The sequence below is a fragment of the Fukomys damarensis genome, unplaced genomic scaffold (assembly GCF_012274545.1).
Source record: "Fukomys damarensis isolate Sample0158 unplaced genomic scaffold, DMR_v1.0_HiC HiC_scaffold_22, whole genome shotgun sequence".
In the NCBI taxonomy this organism is placed as follows: Eukaryota; Metazoa; Chordata; class Mammalia; order Rodentia; family Bathyergidae; genus Fukomys; species Fukomys damarensis.
This window is the reverse complement of record NW_022900934.1, coordinates 10,590,604-10,613,617: the sequence shown is the minus strand read 5'-3', so window position 1 is coordinate 10,613,617 and position 23,014 is coordinate 10,590,604. Positions and strand designations below refer to the sequence as shown.

The following is a 23,014-nucleotide window of genomic DNA, read 5'->3' as shown; positions in this document are numbered from 1 at the left end:
ACACAATTTCTGAGTGCCAGGAAGAGATTTTTGTGATCTGGAAACTGTCCTGCTCACTGCTATGGTATTCTTGAAAAATTCTTAACAGTGCCTGTACACTCCCCAAACCACAGACGCAACACACCTGGACGGAGGCACTGACGTATGGCCACAGAACGAATGCTGAGATGGGGGAAGGCTGGGCCCTCTGTATCACAGCAAATGCTGTTATAGGCTTTTACATGATCTTTTTGAAAAACAAAAATCCTACGTGTGAGAAGAAACTGAAAAATCATTTAGCTGACCTAATAGGGTAAATAAAAATATTCAGATCCACTTTCTCAAGTTTCTCAAAAAAACCCAAACTTTTGCATTTAATAAGAAAATTAGTAAAATTTGGGCACTAGAAAATTTGTATTGCTTCTAATGTGATCAATAATGCTTCCATAAAATATGGGGAAAATTTGCCATCTATTTTTGTTTTTTGAGACAGGGTACTGCCATGAAGCTCAGGCTATCCTTGAACTTGAGGTGATCCTCCTGCCTCTGCCTCCCAAGTACTGGGATTACAGGCATTGCCACCACACCTAGCTATTTGTCATTGATAATCCAAAACAATTTTGCAGAATAAAGTAGCTCTAAGATCAAAACCAACAAAAACAAATGCCAGAGCACTAGAAATTCAAATTGAACATATGCAAATCTGGCCTTTTAATTAATACAGGCTGTCATATACAATATTATTACCATTTATAATATTCCAGTCACAAGGCAACTAATCCAAACGTAATAAAATGTCGCTTCATTTATTAAGAAATCAAGATTAACTAAAGTGAAAACTATCAAAATAACTTCCAAAAATTCTGAATCTGGATGTTACCAGATGTCTTAAAACACTCAAAGTAACAAAGTTTAACTGGGCCCAAGAGAGAAGAGCATAGAATGAAAACCACTTCTTATCCTTATCATACTCCAGATAGACCTCCTGCCAGCGATAAACAGTGGCTACGGTAAGCTTGCGCTCTCTGCCATGCCAGTATAGGAATGCTACTACCAAAGAAGATTGTTACTGGAAAAAGTTACCACTACTGTTCTCTTGCATAGTGCCTGAGCTTTTCTATTGCTATCACATGCTAAACAATTCCGTGAAAGTATACACCATACTCTACCAGACAATATTAGAATTATTGAGGGTAATTTGAAAAAGAATTCAAGGGCTCAATGTTTTTCAGCCTACTACTTGCTATTAAGCAAAATTCAAATCAATAGCTGGCTCCAGTAGTCATTGATGTTATCTTGATTTTTGCTTTAAAACTTCTACAATAATTATCCCAAGCCTCAAAACCCCTTTGTTTTAAAAACCTAGACACAGGATCCATACTTAAGTCACTAAGAGGTGGGAACAGAATAAAGAGACTTTGCCTGAGATCAAGTGCTCTTTTTCTCATTTTTTGAAGGCAAGAACTAAAAACAAAATGTTTACAAATCATTACTCTTAGCAAGATGCCTTACAATAATACCAAACACTTTACCCCCATATCTGCCTGTCAGTAGCTAATCCTCTTTTTAGCTTTGAGGTTATCAGGATACCATTTTTACCAGGTCAGCACCAATATCACAATCCCTTTGATATTCTAATAACAAACAGAGTTCCTCTCAGCCAAACTTTAAATCTTTCACCTTATGGCATAAAATGGGAAATTTAACAGAACCATAGTCATCGTTCATCTTTTCAATAATCATTTCTGGAGCGTCTCTTTTTTCCCAGTCCCTGTGCTGAGAATAGAGAATTTAGACACAGTTCTTGCCCTTTAAACAATTGTTTTCTTCCAGAAGATGGGGCCAGACCACCCAAGTAGAGTGTAGAGTTCAGACAGTTGTATCTGCCTATCTAGCTTCCTCTTGGAACCATCGCACCTGCCATAACTCATGTGCTGTCAGTGAGGTCTCTCCTCCACTGGAACAGCATACATTACTCAGTGTACCAATAAGAATATTTCATTTCTGTAGTCACTGATAAGCAGAGTTGGACATGTGCCCCAAACATGGCTGATGAGGGAAAATGGGGTATTTTATGCAGAATTATACTTGAGAAATAGATCTAGGAGGAAGAATAGGGGTCTATCAGAAGATCCAGTTACTTCGTAATACAATTTGTGGACAGCTCAATGGTCTGTTCAGCGTTAACATTTGTAAATATCTTACTTATGACAAAGTAAATAGCTTTTCAGTAAGCATATACCAATTGATGAACTAGGCTTAATTTTTTAGTATGCTTTAAATTCAGTTTTGACTGAGTTAATCACATTCTTCACATTAATCAAAGCCAAACTCCTATTCATGTGTTTTCTTTGAAATTAAGAGTCAAATGGCTTAAGTAAAAATACGAGATTTGCCTAGGCCCTAACTAATTAAAATCATTGTAAATAAATGTCTGATCCACTTTCTTTTCCAAATACCAAAACCCAAAAATAATTTCTTTACTCCAAGTACCAAGAGGGTAGAAAGGCAGAGATAGCTGACTCAAAAGGAAATGATCCATCTGTAGGGGAAAAGGATCATGATACAACATCAGTAACTGTGAGTAAAGAGTCCCTTAACTGACATACTCAATTATCATTTATGAAATAAGCTCTCTGCTAAAAGCCCTCGATCTAGTCAGACACTGCCAGGTTAGAAGAACCAAGTAAAACTTACAGGACTGGCACAGCAAAGTCATGGGGGCTTGTCTATGGTAGTCTCTCTGAAAGCTACCAGATCAGAATGGTATCTTTCGGTCCTATCCTGAGAAGCAGAAAAGTATTTACTACTCTGACATCACAAAGTAAAAAAGACCACCACCAACAAATAGCAAAGCAAAACAAAACAACACAACAACCAAGTGAAAACCTTTGGCTGGGCACAGACGTATCAAGGCAGAGGAGAAAAAACAAGCCTCCAAATCAAAATTTTCTAGATTACATTTTAAGATATTCCAAAGGATCAAAGTACACCATTTTTTAGTACATTAAACTTTCGCATTTTAATAAGCATTCTTGATGCTCCAAACTTCTAAGAAGAGTTTACAGCACTATGGACTGGAGATGTGGCTCAGGGTAGAAGAAACGCCTAGCTTATAAGAGGTCCAGAGTTTGGTCCCACCCAAGCACCAAACACACACACAAAGTATAGGTGCTAATTTAACATGCCAGTAACTATAATAGCACGTCTAACTTTCCATCAAGGGCAAGTATAACTGCCACTTTCTAATAGTGTTTGGAAACCAAAATCTACATACCAGAGGCAACTAATGTATCAATTACACAGGGGAATGCAAATCTACATTTTCACACACACAAAAATATCCCTAATACAAAATAAAGTGCTGTACAAAGATGGTTACTTTTTCTGCATAACAACACCTAAACATAAGCTGTTAATCTAAACCAGTAGTTTTCAAACTTTTTTTTTGGCGGGGGGTACCAGATCAAACTCAGGACTTGTGCCTGTAAGGAAGGTGGCAGCACCACTGAGCTAAATCCCTGGCCCTTCAAACTCTTTTAAAACATCAAAACTTTCTTTCCCAAAGGAATCTTAGATAAAATGTAAGAGATAAAGAGTGGAGATGGTCACACTGAAAGGGAAAAGAAAAAGGTCTCTGCTCCCATATATCTTTTTGAAATAGTCACAAGTCAAAACTAAGTCTAAGTCTATGGTGCACATTTATGCCAAACTGGCAGTCTGCTGACATGTATAATCTGGGTTCAGTAAGCAATTACCCAAAGCATGAAGACTGATGGCTAAAGTAGAAAGAATTCCAAGTTAAAAAAAAAAAAAAAAAGGGAGAGCTGGTCGGTGGTGGTAAATCACACTGTACACATGATGTTGGTGAAAATTGGCAGCTATATTTGAAAATAAAAAAGACAAGCTGGGTGTGGTGGTACACATCTGTAATCCCAGCGCTAGGGAGACAGAGGCAGGAGGACTGCTGCCAGCCTGGGCAACACACCGAGTTCAAGGTCAGCTTGAGCTATATAGCGACTATCTTAAACCAAAACAAAACAAGGAAGACATTCAAGTTATGTTATAAACATTTTCATAACATCACCAACCCAGATTAATATGTAAGAAATTCAGATCCTTGATACTTAAAAGTACTTTAATGCAGATACCTTTATTTATTTATGTATGTGTATGTATGTATGTATGTATGTATGTATGTATGTATGTATGTATTTATTTTCTCTCTGGTCCTGGAGATCAAACTCAGGACCTTGTTGTGTTTGTGAAGTAGACGGCAGCATCACTGAGCTAAATCCCCAACCCCTGATATGGTTATTTATATGCCCCAGTGGAGTTTAAATTAAAAAAAAAAATTTAGTAAAACCCTTTATTGAAGAATATAATTACAATTTACACATAATCACATATTTACTCCTCAAACTAAGATCTTTTTCATGTTCACAGTGACAAGCGAGGGCTTCATTTCACTTGATGCTTGTTAAGTCAGACTTAGGAAGTTTCTTTCAATCAATGTGCTAACTAAAGTGTTAAATTATGCCGGCAATTTTCTAAGGAAAGGCATTTTAAGAGTCTCATGAATAGAATCAAAACAACAGTTAATTTACTACTGCTCATGATGGTACTTTTTTTTTTCCTTGAGAATAGATCTTGTGAGATGTTAAAGAGAAAAACTAGGCAGAAAATATCATTTCCATATTTATGTACTCTCTTTCCTTTCTATCTATTCTATAGCAACATATTTACTATCTGTCTATATTAATCATTGAGTAACAGCATGGTAATAATAAACTTTTTATAACCCATGTCTGAGATTATTTTAATCTCTTCCTAGACCACTCCAGGATTTGTATCCGAAGTGAACAGATAGCTCCCTTGCTTCAACCAGTTTTAACTGCTTAAACCAGTTGTAGAAAGGTTAATGAATATGAAGCTTATAAAGCCCTCACATGAAGAATCACACTGACAGCCTGCACTCAAGTCTTTTTTTTTTTTTTTGGTATTGGGGATCGAACTCAAGACCTTGCACTTGCAAGGCAGGTGTCAGAACCACTGAGCTAAAACCCTGGCCCCTGCACCCAGTCTTAAAACAACTATGTAATCAGTCTTTTTCTTCAACACACAACACTGAGCAGAAGCACCTCATCTTTCACTCTCCTAGAAGCCCAGGCAAAAGACTTGAGGTGCCAGAAGCTCTTCACAGAAAACAGCTCTAATTCCCCCTCCCCTAACCTAAAACAGCACAAGACAGGTAATTATCTGGGGGCAAAATACTGTTCTAGATAAAACACAGGAGTAAGACAGAAGAAAGTATAGTCCCTTTCCTTAAGCTTACTGAAAAATTAAGTATAACTGAGGGCACAAAAAGGGGATTTGGAAACAACTATAAAGAAAAGCTACTTTGTAAATGGTGACACATGTACTGAATGCGAAATATGAATAATGAACATCAATCATACTGCTTAGGAAAATATTAGAACACTCTTAAAAGACAAGAAGCCAGCAAGAAATTTGATTTCTGTTCTATTCGTCTTTTTTTTGGGGGGGGGGGCTTTTTGAGACAGGGTCTCACTGTATAGTTGAGGCTGACCTGGATCTCACTACATACCCCAGGCTGGTCTCAAACTCACAGCAATTCTCCTGCCTCAGCCTACCAAGTGCTGGGATAACAGGCATGCACCACCCCATCCGGCTTTTGTTCTATTCTTAATTACTAACCCCACTGGACTTTTAGCGTTGTCCCAATAAAAATTATCCAATTAATTTAATAAAGCACCATACAAAATTGCCTCCACACATACACAAACTCATTTTCAACCATATCAATTATCAATCATTCAATTCCTTACAATTAAATTCCTCTATCCTGAGCATGGAAACTAAATTGTGTAAGGCAAAGTGGTACTATTTATCCTAAATACGGTATCCTGTATAAAATCTTTAAATAAGTATTTCTTGCCACATTCTGTAGACATTAAGTCCCTTCTACAAACAACCCTGCTCCAAGAGACACTGAGTCTCCTGGCCTCAGTGATGGCAAGCCTTGCAGAGCTTTCAATGATACAAACAGCCCACTGTGGCACCCGTGCCATAGGCTTGCCACCATTGACCTGAAGGAAGGGGAGACAAAAATCTTTATTGGGTAGCTCAATCCACACTAGACAGATCTATTCACAAAATTTGGGGATTTTTTGATGGTACTGGAGATGTAAACCAGGGCCCTTGTGCGTGCCATGGAAGCACATATCAACAACTATATCCTTAGCCAGTTTACTGTTTACATTGTTTTATGGCCTAACCATTGCTCTCAAAAGTTCAGCCACAGAAATCTAAATTTTATGTCAGATGTGAAATTTCAAAATTTTGACAATTCCTCTCCCTCCCAAGTCTCCAACCTGTCTCAGCTAATCAAGCTCTTATCACCATTCCTTCTGTGGTCGTACAGGCCATTCATTCTCCAATGAATGAGCTCCAGTTTGTCTGATGGCCTGTACAGACTCTTATTCTGGATGTGCTAAATGCAGGAGACAGAGACAACATTATGCTAATTCTGGATATTAATTAATATGTATGGGGGGAGTCATTTACACATGACTACAATCAAATGAAATCTTGTATTATTTTTCAGTATATGCTGCCCTTTTCAGTATTGGCTGTTACAGCTGGTGAGAAAAACAAGATTTTTTTGGTATGTGTGCTGGGGATGGAACCCAGGGATGAAGCATTCTAACACCAGCTTCATCTCTATCCTGGCAACTCTTTTAAATTTAATAATCCTCCCAGTGTTCTGAGTTAAAGGGGCTCCTAAGCATTGTCTCCAAAATGAAAAAGAACAAATGTCCAGCAAAATCTCTTTAGGAAAGACAAAGGATTGAGACTTAATTTCTTTATCACAGTACTAACTGATATCTGTTATGAAGAAACATTTTGACTCTGAAGAACCTGAAAGACTGCCTAATTTAAACTCTTAGATTAGCAGGGAAGGTGAAGCCACTGCTTGTGAGAACTGGGTCTCAAAGCTACACTTCAGGACCAAGACGTAGTGCTCCACCTATGCAGATCAGGCTCTGAGTTGTAACATTCATTATAGACAGCAGCATGTTATATGCACATACTTGAAAGTACAGAACTTCAAAATACTCAAGAGACTTAGAAAAGCATGACCTTAGACTATTATCTAACACCAGCAGTAAAGACGTATTTATTATAATAACTATATTTATTATCCCTTTTTAGATTAGTTTTCTTGGTTTTAACTGATGGACTCAACAGAAGTCTTGAACCCAAGGTTGAACTGGCCTTAAAAAATTATAAAGTTGCCCGGCGTGGTGGCTCACGCCTGTTATCCCAGCACTCGGGAGGCCGAGGCAGGAGGATTGCTGTGAGTTCGAGACCAGCCTGGGCTACATAGTGAGTTCCAGGTCAGTCTCAACTACATAGTGAGACCCTGTCTCAACAAAACAAAACAAAACAACAAAAAAAAATTAAAAAGTTCAGCCAATCTAGGGCAACTGGTTGAAATAGTAAGAATCTGTACGTATCTAGGGTCAGCAAGGGCCGGAGATTTAGCTCAATGGTGCTGTGGCCTGCCTCCTGCCTCGCAAGCACAAGGTCCCAAGTTTTATCCCCATTATCGATACACAAATAAATAAGGTTAGCAGAATGATCCCATCACACCCAGAAAAATACAGAAACAAGAACTCAGCTTGCCTTAAAGTGCTCTTATCATCACTACAGATGCCAACAGCCACTACATAGCCCTATTTTCCTGCGTCATAACTGTACAATCTTGCAAAATGAAAACCCCTATAACCTTGGCATGCTTAGCATGACACATTTCAAAAAAAAAAAAAAGATGTATCTTATGTCACTTGCTTTATCATTTCCTCACTGATAGATAACACTCTAAGCATTTTTTCTAACAGTGTGTGACTATATGAAATGACTTGAAAAAAAGAAAAAGAAATTACTTGAACAAGCAGATTTACAGATACAGAAGGGAGATTAAGGCTGCTTATAGGAATGGGGCAGGGTGGGATGAAGACTTAAATGGTAGTAGGTTTCTTTTTGGGGTGATGAAAATGTTCTAAGATTAACTTGTAATAACTGCACATTTTGTGAACACTCTAGAAACCACTGAATTACACATTTTAAATAGGTGAATTGTGTGACACACAATAAAATTCAGCTTTTAAATTTATTTTGTTGGGCTGGGGATTTAGCTCAGCGGTTTGGTGGCCTGCCTTGAAAGCGCAAGCGACCCGAGTTCAATCCCCAGTACCAAACAAACAAACAAACTTATTTTGTTTAAAAATTTTGGGAAGATAGCTGTTTGTGTTTGTGCGAGGAAGATAGCTATGATTGTCACCCAATGTGCAGTTTGCAAACAGAGACAAAATTCTGCAGAATGCTTTTGTTTGCAAACAGAAGCATTTGTGAACTGAAGTATTACTGTACATCTCAATAAAGTTCTTACCAAAATTAATGAAACGTAGTTTATGTAATTTTACTCAAAGGCAAGATAATAATTGTTAATATATTTATCCTTACAGATTTTTATGACACATTTTATCTTTTTTTGAAGTGTCAAGGGGGCAGAGTGCTAGGGATTGAACCCAGGACCTTACACATGCCGGGCAAATGCTCTACTAATGCTCTACTAAGCCATAACCCCAATCTCATTAACTTTTTAAAAGAAACACTATAGTGTCTACTCCTGCAAGAAAATCAGTGTTGGTTGAAAATTCTGTAAATTATTTTGTTTTTTGTTTTTTTTGAGACAGGATTTCACTATGTAGTTCAGACTGACCTGGAACTCACAATGTAACCCAGGCTGGTCTTGAACTCAGTGATCCCGCCTCAGTCTCCCAAGTGCTGGGATTACAGGCATGCACCACTGTGCCCAGCTCTGTAAATACATTTTAAAGAAATATGGCTAGTCTGAACTGAGATGATTTCAGTATAAAATGTACTCCAGATTTCTAAGACTGAATATGAGAAATGAATGAAAATTTCATAAATATCAAAATTTTGCTATGTTGAGATAATACTTGGGATATATCATGTTAAATAAAAATATTTCGTTGTTTTTTCTGGTACCAGGAATCAAACTTGGGACCTTGCACTTGCGGGGCATGTGCAGTACCATGAAGCTAAATCCCTGGTTCCTCAAAAATTTTTGATAATTTCACTTTTCTTACAACAGTGTGAATGTAATGCTACAGAACTGTACACTTAAAAATGGCTAAAGTGGTAAAGGATTTCATGTATATGATAATTAAAAATAAATTTTAATATGGCTATGGGAAAAAAATTGAGGCAATAGCTATGACTATGGAAGAAGACAGGGTTTCCTTTTAATCTTATTCTAAAAACTATTTCCTCAGGGCGCTAATCAAAAAAATTTTTTATTAGTACATGTTTCTAAGTGCAAAATGATCACATTCCTTCCTTGTGGGGAGTTGGTACAGGGATGTAACACATCTTCACTCTTTTTTCATCCATTTCCTTCTGCTCCCTCCCATCTTTTTTGGTCCCTACCCCATTTGCAAAAGATCTCCCTATTTTCTATTACCTTTTATTTTGCTCTTTATTATTTTAGATGTCTCATATATAAGCTTAATATTTAAACTTATATGCCTGATACTAAACACTATAGTCTTAAGGTGCATCTGTTTTCCTACAAATGACTAAAGTTTATCTTTCCTTTACTGCGTAGTAGTACTCCATTGTGTATAAATACCATTTTCTTTATCCATTCATCTGCTGGATGGACATGTATGTCACTTCCAAGATTTAGTTATTATGAATTGTGCTGCTATAAACATGGGTGTGCATGGATTCCTAATATTATGTCTTTAACTTTCTGGGAAGATAACCGAAGGAAAATACATAGCTGGGTAGAGTGAATTTTATAGTTTTAGTTTTTGAAGGAATCTCTAAACCGATTTCCGTAGTGGTTGTACCAACTTACACTGCCACCAACAATGGAGAAGGCTTCCTTTTACTGACAGTCTCCTTAGCATTTGCTATTATTTGATTTCTTGATGACACTCATTCTTTCTAGAGTAAGATGGAATCTCAGTTTTAATTTGCATTTCTCTTATGGCCAGAGATGCTCAACATTTGTTCATGTACTTATTGCTCATTTGTATTACCACAGCTAAGAAATGTCTATTCATTTCAGTTGCCCATTTTTTTGGATGAGTCCTATTAGGGAGGAGGGGGAGGGAAGAGGGAAGAAGGAAGAAGAAAGAAGAGGAGAGAGTATGTGTGTGGGAGACAGGGTCTCACTATGAAGTTCAAGCAGGACTTGAACTCCCAGAGATCTTCCTGCCTCAGCCTCCCAAGTGCTGGGACTACAGGCATGCACCACTCTATCCTTCTAGTTTGCTTATAATTTTAATAGCAGGGTAGGCTGGGTTCAAAATTAGGGCACTTATCACTGATGGGAATTTGAATTCTGACTATGCATTTGTTAAGATTCCTTGAACTAGGGTAGATCCTCTACAGCAGTGATGTGAACAAAGCTTTTAGAACTTCCAATGATACAAACAGGCCGCTGTGGCATGTGTGCCATAGGTTTGCTCCCAATGCTCTAAGAGCAAGTCCCTAGAGGTACAATGGACCCTGACTTATGAACTTAATTTGTTTGAGAGCTGGTTGTAACTCAAGACTATTTTTCACTTAAGAAATAACGAAAACACTTAAAATGCGTTCTGAACCCTCCAAAGCACCACTCAACTTTTTCATGATAAAAAGGGTAGTATGTGTTTAATTTACCAGACTAACACTAATAATTTTCTTAGTGTAGTCACCAAAGTTATAAAATGTGCCTAGTTTACCAGAAACAACAATTTCATACTGTACTCACCATTCAAGTTGACATCTTTGGCTTGCAGGAAGGGAGGATGAAATGGAAGGTGGTTATTTTTGGAAGGAGAGTCTCCTTCCACAAGAACATCAGGAATCTGGCTCTCTGGTGTCCTTTCTCTCCTTGTGAGAGTCTGTAGCCTACTAGGACCTGCTTCTGGCTCACTAGGTCTCAACCTTTTCAGAACTACAAACTCATCTAAGGTTGTCTGTTTCTGTCTTTTCTTTAAGACTGTTCTGTAGTACAACATGACATTGTCATCGAGCAAGTGAATGCAACGATTGGCTTTTTCTCTATCTGGGTGGGTCTTCTCTACAAATGTTTGTAGCTCTGTCCAAGTTTTCAGGATTTCCTTTATTTCAGAGGAACTTTGCTGCACTGATTGTTGATGCTCCCCCTCCTCTTCAGAAAGCTCCTCAGCTGCCATTCTGTGCTGCTCAGCCAGAAGTTGCTGAAGTTCCTCGGTAGACAGTTCCTCTGAGTGTTCCTCCACCAGTTCCTCAACATCACCACTGTCTACCTGCAAGCCTATGGACTCTGCTATAGTGACAATGTCATCAATCACAGGGTCAATTGAAGGCTCAGGCTCCTCTATACAGCCTTCAAATTCTCTCTCCTGTATAATTTTAGGCCATACTTTCTTCCAGGCAGATCTCAGGGTCCTTAGAGAGACATTGGCCCAGGATTTCTCAATTAACCCCACACAGGAAAGGATGTTGTAATGTTCCTTCCAGAACTCTTTAAGGGTTAAATCTGTATCTGACACGATCTGGAAGCACTTCAGGAACAGTTCCTTGGTGTATAGCCTCTTAAAGTTAGCTATAACCTGCTGGTCCATAGGCTGCAGTAGAGGAGTTACATTAGGTGGGAGGAACTCGACTGAGAGCCATGGGAATTCTTCAGCCAATTCTTCCTCCAAATCTCGTGGGTGAGCAGGAGCACTGTCCATGATGAGGAGAGCCTTAAGTGGTAAACCTTTGTCCTCTAGATATTTCTTAACAGTAGGACAGAAAGCCTCCCTGATCCACTCAAGAAAAAGTACTCTTGTTACCCAGGCTTTTGCATTAGATCTCCACATGACCCCTAGCCTATTCTTCATAACTTTATGCGTTTTGAACACTCTAGGGGTCTCAGAATAATAAACCAAGAGAGGCTTTACCTTGAGGTCACCACTTGCATTGGCACATAGCAATAAGGTTAGCCTATCCTTCATAGGCTTGTGGCCTGGCATTTTCTTCTCTTCCTGGGTAATGTATGTTCTCTTGGGCATTTTCTTCCAGAAAAGGCCAGTTTCATCACAGTTGAAAACTTGATGAGAGCAAAAGCCATTTCTCTGTGTCATTGTTTCAAAGTGGTGTATGTAATTTTCAGCAGCCCTTTTATCAGCACTGGCTGCTTCACTATGCCTAGTTATGATACGAACCCCAGTCCTTGCTTTAAAATTGTGAAACCACCCCTTACTAGCACGAAATGTTTCACCATTATCACTCGTTGATGGATTATCCTTTATGAGATCTGCATTTATAGCCCTAGCTTTTTCACAAATTATAGACTCAGATAGGCTATAACCTGCCATCTGCCTTTCATTTATCCACACTAGTAATAGCCTTTCTACCTCCTCTAAGACTACTGATCGTGACTTACTAATTTGTGTAACACCTTTGGCAACACTAACTTCCTTATACAAATCTTTTCTCTGTAAGATTGTCGAGATGGTGGATTTCGACATGCTGTACATATTAGCAAGATCGGTCACACGAATGCCACTCTCATATTTCTCCACAATTTCCTTCTTCTTTTCGATTGTGATTGCTTTCTTTACCTTCCCTTCCTTCCTCAGCTTCTTTTCTAGCTTTTTGGGGGCCATTTTGATAGCAGTAATCGTAGCAATTATGTAAAGCACTGACCGATATCACGTCCACAGACACGCACATCTGGGCTCAGACTGACGCTTACGTACACTTACATACGCTTTTCTGGCATCGCGAGTCTTTGTTTACAACCGCACAAGCGGCCGGCATTCGGGTCGTAACTCAAGACTTTGGTCGTAAGTTAAAACTAAATTTCCAGTCGTAACCCAAGTTGTTCGTATGTGAGGCCGGTCGTAACTCGAGGGTCCACTGTAATACAGAATTTTGAAGGTCTTTATAAATTTCCTAACCATTTTGAACACTGTTAAATTAGGTACTCTACAGTAATACATTAATGGAACCTGGTTCATTTTTAAGTTCTTAAAAAAAATCTTAGTAGAGTTTTTTTCTTGACAAATCTGCTCTACTTTCAGAAGCCAGAAACAGTTAATATATCACTTTTTGGCAATAATGGTCCTAGTTTACTCTTCCTTAACTAATAGATTAAACACTAGAGTTACTTCAATGAACTGTTTTGCTTTGAAAAACTGAGCACGTGGCAGCACAGAAAAGATCTTCAGAGAATTTTGATGTGTTAAATTTAAAAATCATCTTTGGTACCTTTTAGTTAAAAAAGTACAACTGCAAAAGTGAGAAGTCCTAGGAAAAATAAAAAGCCATTTGAGAGGTACTTTGATCTTCGAGATTTAGACACATATGATCTGAAACTATTACCTGATATCACCAGTAAAGAAGTTTTTATACCTGTATGTTGCAATAACATAATTATTTTTCAGACTAATTTTCCTAGTCTTAACTGATGGACTCCACAGAACTCTGAAAACACGCAGCAAGACAAAGTAGGTACATTAAAAGGACACTACTTTAAAAAAGCTTCTCCCCTTACAGTATCTCTAACATCTCTATCTGTGGCTGATGGCCAAAGCAGGTACCCAATAGAGATTGAATGCGGCCCTGTCTAAAAAGGGCTTACAGATGTGTTGCTTCTCAAATATCTATAGTAAAAGGGGTGATACGTTTGTATCAAGATTTCAGGAAAGGGGGCATTTGTTCTCAGCAGAGGATGGAAGTAGCTGCTGAGCTGAGGCCACTAAGCTTAGACTGAGACTCTGCATACTACTGCAAAAAACCCAAAACAAATGAAAAAAACAAAAACCAACCAACAAACAACCCCCAAAACCTGGCATAGTGCCAAAGGCAGGAAAGCAAGGAGGTCTAGGAATTAGTATTGCATAGAGAATGGCTGCTCTGTCAAGTTTCTGAGGAATAATGAATGATAAGGCTGGAAAGACCAGCTAACAGGACGGAGGGCCTTTAATGTGAAGCTAGAGTCCAATGCCATAACTGATATGCACCCACAGAGATGCTGCAGGTGGTTAAGTAGAGAAGTGATCTGATTTGGGGGTGGGAAGGCTGGGAATCGAACCCAGGCATGCTAGGGAAACACTCTACAATATAGCAATATTCTTAGCCCCAAGACATAATATGCTTTTTACTTGCATTTTTAAGAAGATAAATCTGGTCATGTTCAGCAGGAACCATTAAGAAATGTCTAGAGAAGGTAATTAGGTAGAAAAGTACATGGTACATACCAGATCTAGCTAAGGGGCAGAATCACCTGAGGGAGCTTTATCCATTCCAGACCAACTCAATTCGAAAGATCTGTGAAACCACTACTGCCTTAGGTATCTGGTAATAAGGTATTGAGGTCACAGCAAAAGGAAGGAAAAAAAGAACCTCTTTTCAAAAGTGAAGCTCACGGCCTCAATCAAACTTTGTGCTTTCTAGTAAGATTATTGTTTTCACAGCCAAGATTTGCCTGATCTATGAGCCACATGTTGAAATTTTACTTAATGTCAAACATTTTAAAGAAGTAGGGTAACATAAATTAGCTGTTCTTCACCAGAAAAGATGGTAAAATAGAGTGACTGAGAATTTACCCTAGAGCTGAACAGATCTATGCTTATATTCTTTCTCTGCCACTTACTAGCTTACAACTCTAAAAATGTCACTCAACCTCTACAGAGAGGTCTGTGTCTTCATAGTATGATACTGTTCAACTGTTAGAAGGACTAAATGAAATGATGCAAATTAGTATTTAAAAGTAGTTATCATTATTTCCTTAAACCAAGTCAGATACCAGAAAATGGCTTTGAAAATTCTGAGTTCACAACAGGGTATATCCCTTAGTTTAGACTATTATTACTAAGAATCAGATGTGGTTGCCATTGTATCTGTTCCAATACACATTATAACATGCATTTATACTTATACATACACACAAAATAGTTTTATACAATTCTTTAAATGTATCTGTGAGCCATTCAAGTTAGAATACTCAACTTTACAAACTTGGCATTACTTGAAATGCTTATGCCATAAACACCTTCAACTATCTTAAATAAACCTATGTGACTTATAGTTATGTAGAAACACAAAGATGTTTTAGACTGCATATATTTTTTTAAAATATGGGTCACTTCTTTTTAAAGTATATCTTCAGAACAAAATACTGCCTACAACTGGAAATTGCTATACTGCTGCTTATCCTACTTTGAGAATTTAGATTTCAGATGAGAATCCTAACTGCAACCACCAGAATTTCTGGCACAATGAAACCTAGTGCTTTCAGGATGCCTTTCTGAGGTGACAGAACTACCAGAGGTATAACCCCTTAATCCTCATAAATGCAAGAATTCTTATAAAAGTTAGTTGGGTGTGGTAGCATATGTCTGTAATCCTAGCACTCTGGGAGGCTGAGGCAGAAGGATTCCTTCCAAGTTGCAGTCGTTTAGCCAACTTAGTGAGAGCTAACGCGAAGCAAAAATTAACAAAGAGCCAGGGATGTCACTCAGTGCAAAGACCCTGGGTTCAATTCCCAGTACTGTACTGAAAAAAGTAATTCATACAAAATTTTATTTCAAAGGGAGTTGCCCCACTGCTTAAAAAGAAAAACCTGAGGACAATGTATAACATAATCAAGATTTAGGGAGTGTGAGATGGAGAACAGTTCCCAATTCACCTTGTTTTAACAAGTACTGCAGCATCACAGCAACACATCATCAGAAGTGATTCTTGGGCTGGGGATTTAACTCAGTGGTTCCACTGCCTGCTGTTTCTCAATGGTAAGGTCCTGATTTCGATCCCCGGTATATAAAAAAAAAAAAAGGCTCTAGCACCCTGCTGCATAGGTAAGAACCTCATAGGCTTAGTGTCACTTGCTATCAGTATAAGTGGGCAACCTGACTTAAAGGAAATGTGAAAAAGAGAAATCATTCTCAAATGAGCCTAAGACCAAAATAGATATGCCCATTTATGATCACTACAGAAACATGTCTGACATGTCTTTGTATCTAAATGGCAAGACAAAAAGTTAAACTGCAATCCTAATACATATTTCACTGCACTGAAACTACTCAAGTAATTTTCCCGTAATAGAAAAATGTATTTTTCTTAACATTATTGAATAACAGAATAACTTATTTAAACTGTATTCTCAAGTTTCTAAAGGGAGATGCATCTCCCAGGGTCAAGGCTTAACCAGTTTTTAAAAAGCTATTTTGTAGCAGATTTTGCCACTTGATGGCTCAATCTTCACACATTCCCCAACAAGTTTGGTATTTTTCTTGCTGTTTTTAAGAATAACTGATATTGAACCAGGATTCTAAGCATTCCCTGCATTAAGATGCTCAGTCTCAGCTCTCCTCCTCCACCAGAACAATAGTTTGTCAACTTAATTTTTATTGCCACAAGACAGAATTTTCTCAGACATACTAGGTTTCAAGAGACCACTTATAAGATTCTAAAGTTAGCTCCCACCAGCAAAGGACATCTGTAAAGATTTGCAAGGGAAGCACCAATTTGCCCAAGCTCTTCTTCTGAGGGTCTTGGTAAGTGCCCACTCTGGCCTCAAACTTGTGGTCCTTCCGCCTCAAGCCTCCAAATTAGCTGGAATAACTGCTGTACACCACTGCACCCAGGTTTTCAACAGATCTTAAATGGAGGGTTCAGAAAAAGAAAGAGTAAAAGCCAGCATTTATCTAAGCAAAAATAATTGCTCAGAACAAAGAAAGAACAAGGGCGTCCCAAACCAAAACATTAGGAAAAACAACAGGACCATTCTCAAAGTATCTTTTTACCCTTATACAGGTAACCTCAAAGTAGACATCTGCTATTTCAACTAATGCCACCTGCACAGTTTACACTCTTACTCTCCTGCTGGAGGCATGACTGGCTTCTTTAATTTTAGAGCCCATTTAGGATTCTTGGGTGTAAGCTGGTATACAAGCAAAAACATCACTATGAAATTTTAAAGCATTCATTTGTATCATTAGCCAAATAACTCTCAGGAGCACTATAAAGGCCTGTGTTTCAAGTACAGGCCAGGGATCTAGGCCAGACACACTGTGTGGCTCACTTTATCACTGTAGGTGGTACACCTTGACTTTCCTACCTAGCCAAACAAAGACAGTACTGAGAGATTTGTGAATGATTTATGTACAAAGTACTTGGAAAATAAAATATTACTTTATAATACCGTAAAGGCCAACAAGAGGACCTTTACACAATTCATGCTTATTAGGCATCAACCAAGTCAAATGAGAAAAGACATCAATAACCTTCACAGCTAAGTGGCTAGATTATATTCTCCTTTCTGGATATAGTATTAGGATTTGTAGTTACCTGTTTTTGGTACTGGAGATCAAACTCGGGACCTTGTGCTTGCGAAGCAGGCAGCTGAACCACTGAGCTAAATCCCCAGCCCTAGATACATTTATTTTTAATTCTAAAGGCTGATCAAATGATGTAGTAGTTGGCCAAGGATTTACCTCAGTGGAGCCATGCCTCTCAAGTGCAAGGTCCTGAGTTCAATTCCCAGTACTGCAAAAAAAAAAGAAAGAAAAAAAAAAGTACTAGTCTCTTCTAGATTAGGTGCATAGTTTCATGTTGTGTCTTAAGTCCTGAACTGTGGTTGTCTGGTCAGTGTAGTTTTCATAAACTCAACCCAGAGTTTTGTATAGTGTCCTCTTATTTTCCGAACCTATATTTCCAAAATTCTGCTGAAATTCTTGACAGGTTCCAGGCTATTTCTAGAAGCTGTCTTGGAACTAAAGCAGTGATCAGTAATACAAAGTAAGCTTGAAAGCACCTCTAAAAGAGTTATATGCAGAGGATAGTGAATTTACACAAAGATGAAGGAATGTGGAACTGAAATAGTACTAAAAATTTTCTAAATGTAAAATAAAAGGGTGCACCCCAGTCAAAAATGTCACTTTACACAACTCACATGCTTTCCTATACATACACACAGATAAATCCCTTACATAATCAAGTTGATATATCTCAGTCTGAGAAGCAGGACGTGAGAAAAGCTGCCTTCTTCAGGGAAGCAAAACATGGAGTCTCACTTAAACTGGAGCCCTAAACTGGCAGACCTACTAAAGGTAGGTCATGACAAAATGCAGGTGTAAGGAATGCTAAGACCCTGAGGAACTAACATAATCGTCATTCTTCTTTCACTTTCTAATTAACAGGACAGACAAAAAAGCCACAAGGTCATAATGGCCACACAGGCTGGCCAAAACGTGGATGGCTTACCTTATGAAGTATCTCAATGAACAAGATAGAAAGTGTCAATGTATAAACAAGAAACAGTTTCCACTGAAGTATTAATTTGGTTCATTAAAGTGGGGCTTTGGCTTAATACTAGTGGCAAACACCAAGTTTCCAAACTAACAAAATAAAAAGTATTCACTAGCGGGGTGCACCTAGCAAAATGTGGCAACAGCTCCAGAGTAATACCACAAGTTCATACAAAACCAGAGGAGGAATAACTGAGTCTATGTGATATTAATATGCCAAGCTCTTTGCATCTAACTATAATGAAATTATTTTCATTAGGGTGCAATGTTTCTGCTAACGTGTATGTCTTGCAGGCAAGTAAATGAAAGCAAAATTTCTGAAATTATTTTACCTTCTGTCAAACACAACAGGCTTTATGACATTCTTTGAAAGTTCTTTGGAAGATAAGGTTAAATAAGCAGCTTAATGAGCAACAGTCATAGGCACCTTAGTGAAAACCACAAATCAGTTTCTAATGTTAAAAAAAAAAATTTTTTTAGGATTCTTTTACATCATTTAAAAAATGTCTATTCCTAAAACTTAAATATGCTAATTAAGAAACAAAAATCTTAAGTTTAATTCTGTTTTCTCCCTCCATATTTAACTGTATCATCCCCAAAATGCATTTCTAATACTTGGACTTTTATATTCTATTTATTGACAATCATTTCCGACTCTAAAAAACCCACCTGTATTTTATGTCTGTGCATGCATACACATACACCCCTTAATTAATGGACTCCATCTACCAGGGTTTATTACAACTTATACTGCCTTGTTACTCACATATAATTCTCGAGAAAAAGTACGCTTTAAATTCTAAAGTTCTTTTCTCTTCTCCAAGAATCAGTCTGTTTTCTCCTTTGTAATACAGGTCTACTCTATAAGCTGCAATTTTCACATTATCTTTGTAGACAGCATGTGTATACCATTTAAATAATCAACCACTAATATTTCTAAATATTTTGATTTTCTAAATACTAAAAATTATTTTAAATATTTTTGAAATCTTACAAAGCAGGTAACAATTTTACATGCAGTATGTCATACATTTATGCTTTTAATAATCAAACACTACATCCATCTATCCATGAAAACCAAAAGCCATGGGGCGGGGTACTAGGGATCAAACTCGGGCCCTTGTGCTTGCAAGGCAGGCAGCAGAACCACTGAGCCAAATCCCAAGCCTGCAAAAGCCATTTTTGTGTGATGAAAAAGTCTACTATTTACCTGGAAGAGGTGCTGAAACTTAATCTGTTCAACACCAAGAAATTTAAACTTAGTAAAACAGTATCAGAACTTTCCCTGCAACCTATCTTTAGAAGAAAAGAAATAAATCCAAAGCAAATTCATGTTTAAAATTCAGTGACCTCCTAGATCAGCAGGGCCAAGGGTCATTAGAGATTCACAGCCCACTTGCCTGTACTTTCTGTACAGGGACTATAAGAACCAAAATAAAAGATTTGGTTAGTTTCAACATATAGCAGTCTGTAATAATAAGGTCATCTTAGGAAATTTTTCAGTAAGGGTCAAGGGTCAAGGTAAACAAAGAATTTCAACTTAAAGCTCAGTTAAACGGAACACACTAGTAAATTGAGGCTATTTGGCTGTACTTTATTGAATGCTACTTTACTGACTATAAATTCCAACCAACAGGCCCAAGTGGTTCACCTATTTTTTGAGAGTGCCAAAACCAGGAAATCTTTGAAACTCTATAATACATGCTAAGAGGCCACAAGAAGTTTTCCTGTAAGGGTAAAATGGCTATTACCACTAAAAACCTCAGCTAACAAACTATCTTATAATTTGCTAAGTCACACAAATGCACCTTCACAAACCAAATATGCACTCAACTAAGCTGTCTTCAAATTACTCATTTTAAGAAGTTATTCAACTGCATAACAAACACTGAATACAGGCCAAGGATTTGTTTAACAAATACTAAACATTAAAAATTACAAATAATACCATTTATATTAAACACTGGAGTCTGTAATTATGGAAAAGCTGTAAAAGCAATGCAGTCTCTAGAGAAATACCTGAGCCAAGCTGCCATCTTTTTCACTCACCAAAATGTTATTTGGAAGTGATCATCAAATGGAAAATTCACCTTTAAGCACCAACTATATCCATTCAATTTCCTTCAGGTATCTGTATACTTGACACAACTTCTTAAAGTAACCCTAAGTATCAATAACCACTGTCAAGTTTTGGTGAGAACAAGTTTATCCCCCTACAGATTTTCATCAGATCTATTTATTTTCTTTCTTGTCTTTGTAGTTAGTGCTGGGGATGGAACCCAGGGTCATAAGCATGTTGGGCAAGCACTCTACTGCTGAGCGTAGTCTATCCATTCCCTCATTATCAGATCTTTAAGGATTTTTATAAGTTCAGGAACTTTTGAGACTGACCATCAAAAAACACTGATTTACTATTTAAAATTAATATGCAAGAGTGCAGAATGCAAATGACCACACTATTATATTAGCATCTTTAAAAATTTCTCTTAAACAAGGCCTAAATCATTTCTTAATTCTCAGTGGTCAGAACCCACTACTGCAACGAGCTTTATACAGTTCTTTGAGGAAATGTGGCTAGGCTGAAAGTTTAGAAATGCTGGCTTTGGTGGTGACCAAAGCAGAAAAATGTCTCTGGCTTCCCTGTGTTGTACTTCCCACCCTCCCCAATAAATATACCCACCGGTGTGAATTGACAATGTAGTCCAAAGAGCAAGGCAGGAAACGTAGTCCAGATCCTCAAAATGGCAGTACAGGGCATAACCACTAGGCCACCTATCAGTTCAGTACAAAAAGTACAACCCTGTGCATCATGGTGCAAAAGCTGGGGCCTAGGTTTCGCATTGTGCATCTCACACCTATGGAAATAACAAGAGGAGTAAAATCTATGGAAATTCACACACCCTAAGAAAGTGGGTGTTCACAGAAGACTGGTGTCAACACTTGAAAAGGAAGGTTGTTGGCTGCCGACAAAATACGTGGCAATTACAAGTCCAAAGTTGGAGGTAAACAAAATTTTACAATCAAACCTGTTGAGTTTGACAGTGAAGAACTCAACATGGGCTTGATGTTTGTCAACAATGCTTTGCAAATCATGACACCAGTCTATTATGCTTATGAAAATTACTACCCCACAAAAACCTAACATCCCTCAAGAGTGACTTTCCCCTTTCAAAGAGTAGGTAACTTTCAATGATGAAAATTCGGACTTAACAACAATGCCCCAAACTGCTATTCTCTGGTTTTAAACTCTTCTCTTTACCACCTGACTTTGGAAAGATATGTTGACACATTGAAAGCTTAAGGTGGAGAATTTCAGAGAAAGGGAAACTATGACCCAAGGATGTGTGACAAGGTGATTTGACAAGAACAAATGTGGACTTTCTGTGGGTCAACAGTTTTGAAAAACTAAAAAAGAGAAAACTTTCAAAATACAGAGTGAATTCCTTACAAGAAATAAAATCACTGCTCTTGACTCAATCCCTCGCCATGTTGTTGTCAGCTCACCAACTAAGAGTGTGCGTCTAGCTGGGCCCATTTTCCCAAGGTCTGTAGAAGGCGCTGTGAAGCACATCCTGTCCTACTCTGGGGCCCTTCCCCCCTCTGCAGCCTTACCCAGTGCAGAGAATGCGCCCCCTACTGACTCCAACACTCATCGCCTTTAGCCGACTTGGCTGCGGTGCATTTTGGGTGGGGGCTGGTATTTTCATGGCCATAAACCAGAAGCAACAATGCAGATTTATAAAGAAACTGTATCAAGCTATCCCAAGAGATTTTTCTTTTTTCATCTTGAAGGGTCAAGACACAGGCACAAGAAGCATCAGGAATGGGTACTGGTGTGTGGGGATGGACAGCATTAAAATGGCAAACACAGGAAACAGTTTTGTTCTTTTTCCCTCTTTAAGCCTTTGTCTGTGAAATGGGGTTATGGCAAGAACTGTCCAGAGAAACTGGTGAATGCAAGAACATTAAGAAGACAGTGTGGGCGTGTGTGTGGCTAAAAAGGAAATTAGACTTTAGAATCCTATCTTGGACAGAAGAGGAAGAGAAGCAATCGCGCCTTTTCCAGCAGCCAGGCATCCAGGTGTGTGTGTGGGGGAGGGCAGCTCAAAGGAAAGAAGAGGTGAATAAGAGGGTAGTCACGTAAGAAGGTGGTCAAAGAACTACTCCTCATTCATTGTATTTTTTAAAAAAACATAAAATACTTTTTCATAGCTTTCTGAATTTCCATTTTCTGCCATCTTACTGCAAAGTTGGGGCTCAGAAAGCTCCTACGAGATCGTGCTGACCGGGCAACTGAGAAAAGGGGGTGGTGAAGGACTGAGATCAGGAAAGAGCGAAGCCTAGCACGTTGGGGAGGCAGGATTGCATCGGGGAGGCAAAGACTTTTCACTCCTCACCATGCATGCTCCCCGCCCCCCAGACAACTCCCCCCTCCCTCAGCTAGGGGTGGGCAGACCTGGCAGAAGGCTCGTTCCAAGCATTGGGGTGTGCGTGGGGGCCTCGTTTGGGGAAGGGGGCGGAAGGGATTAATCCCAGGGATGCGAGAAGATAGATTCTGGCTGGGGGCGGGGTGGGGAAGATGCCTTTAGCTGCAAAAGCCCGGGGCAACCAGGTTGGCTGCCCGCCTCGGCGAGCTCGCGGGGCGGAGA

The 23,014-nt window shown here is 38.5% G+C and overlaps 1 protein-coding gene across 4 annotated transcripts in view; it reads right to left on the bottom strand.

The window, feature by feature from the left end:
• The window catches only part of Adnp (activity dependent neuroprotector homeobox), a 30,246-nt gene extending 9,008 nt beyond the window's left edge, over positions 1-21,238 (bottom strand). The window contains exon 1 of one of the 4 annotated variants that reach the window (XM_010618214.3): positions 21,046-21,238. The gene's annotated coding sequence lies outside the window, so the exon portion shown is untranslated. Of the gene's footprint in view, positions 1-10,852; positions 11,002-12,812; positions 12,950-21,045 lie in introns of those variants that run through there. The other 3 variants (XM_010618217.3, XM_010618215.3, XM_010618216.3) reach the window with 3 other exon arrangements.
• Positions 21,239-23,014: the final 1,776 nt, after the last annotated feature.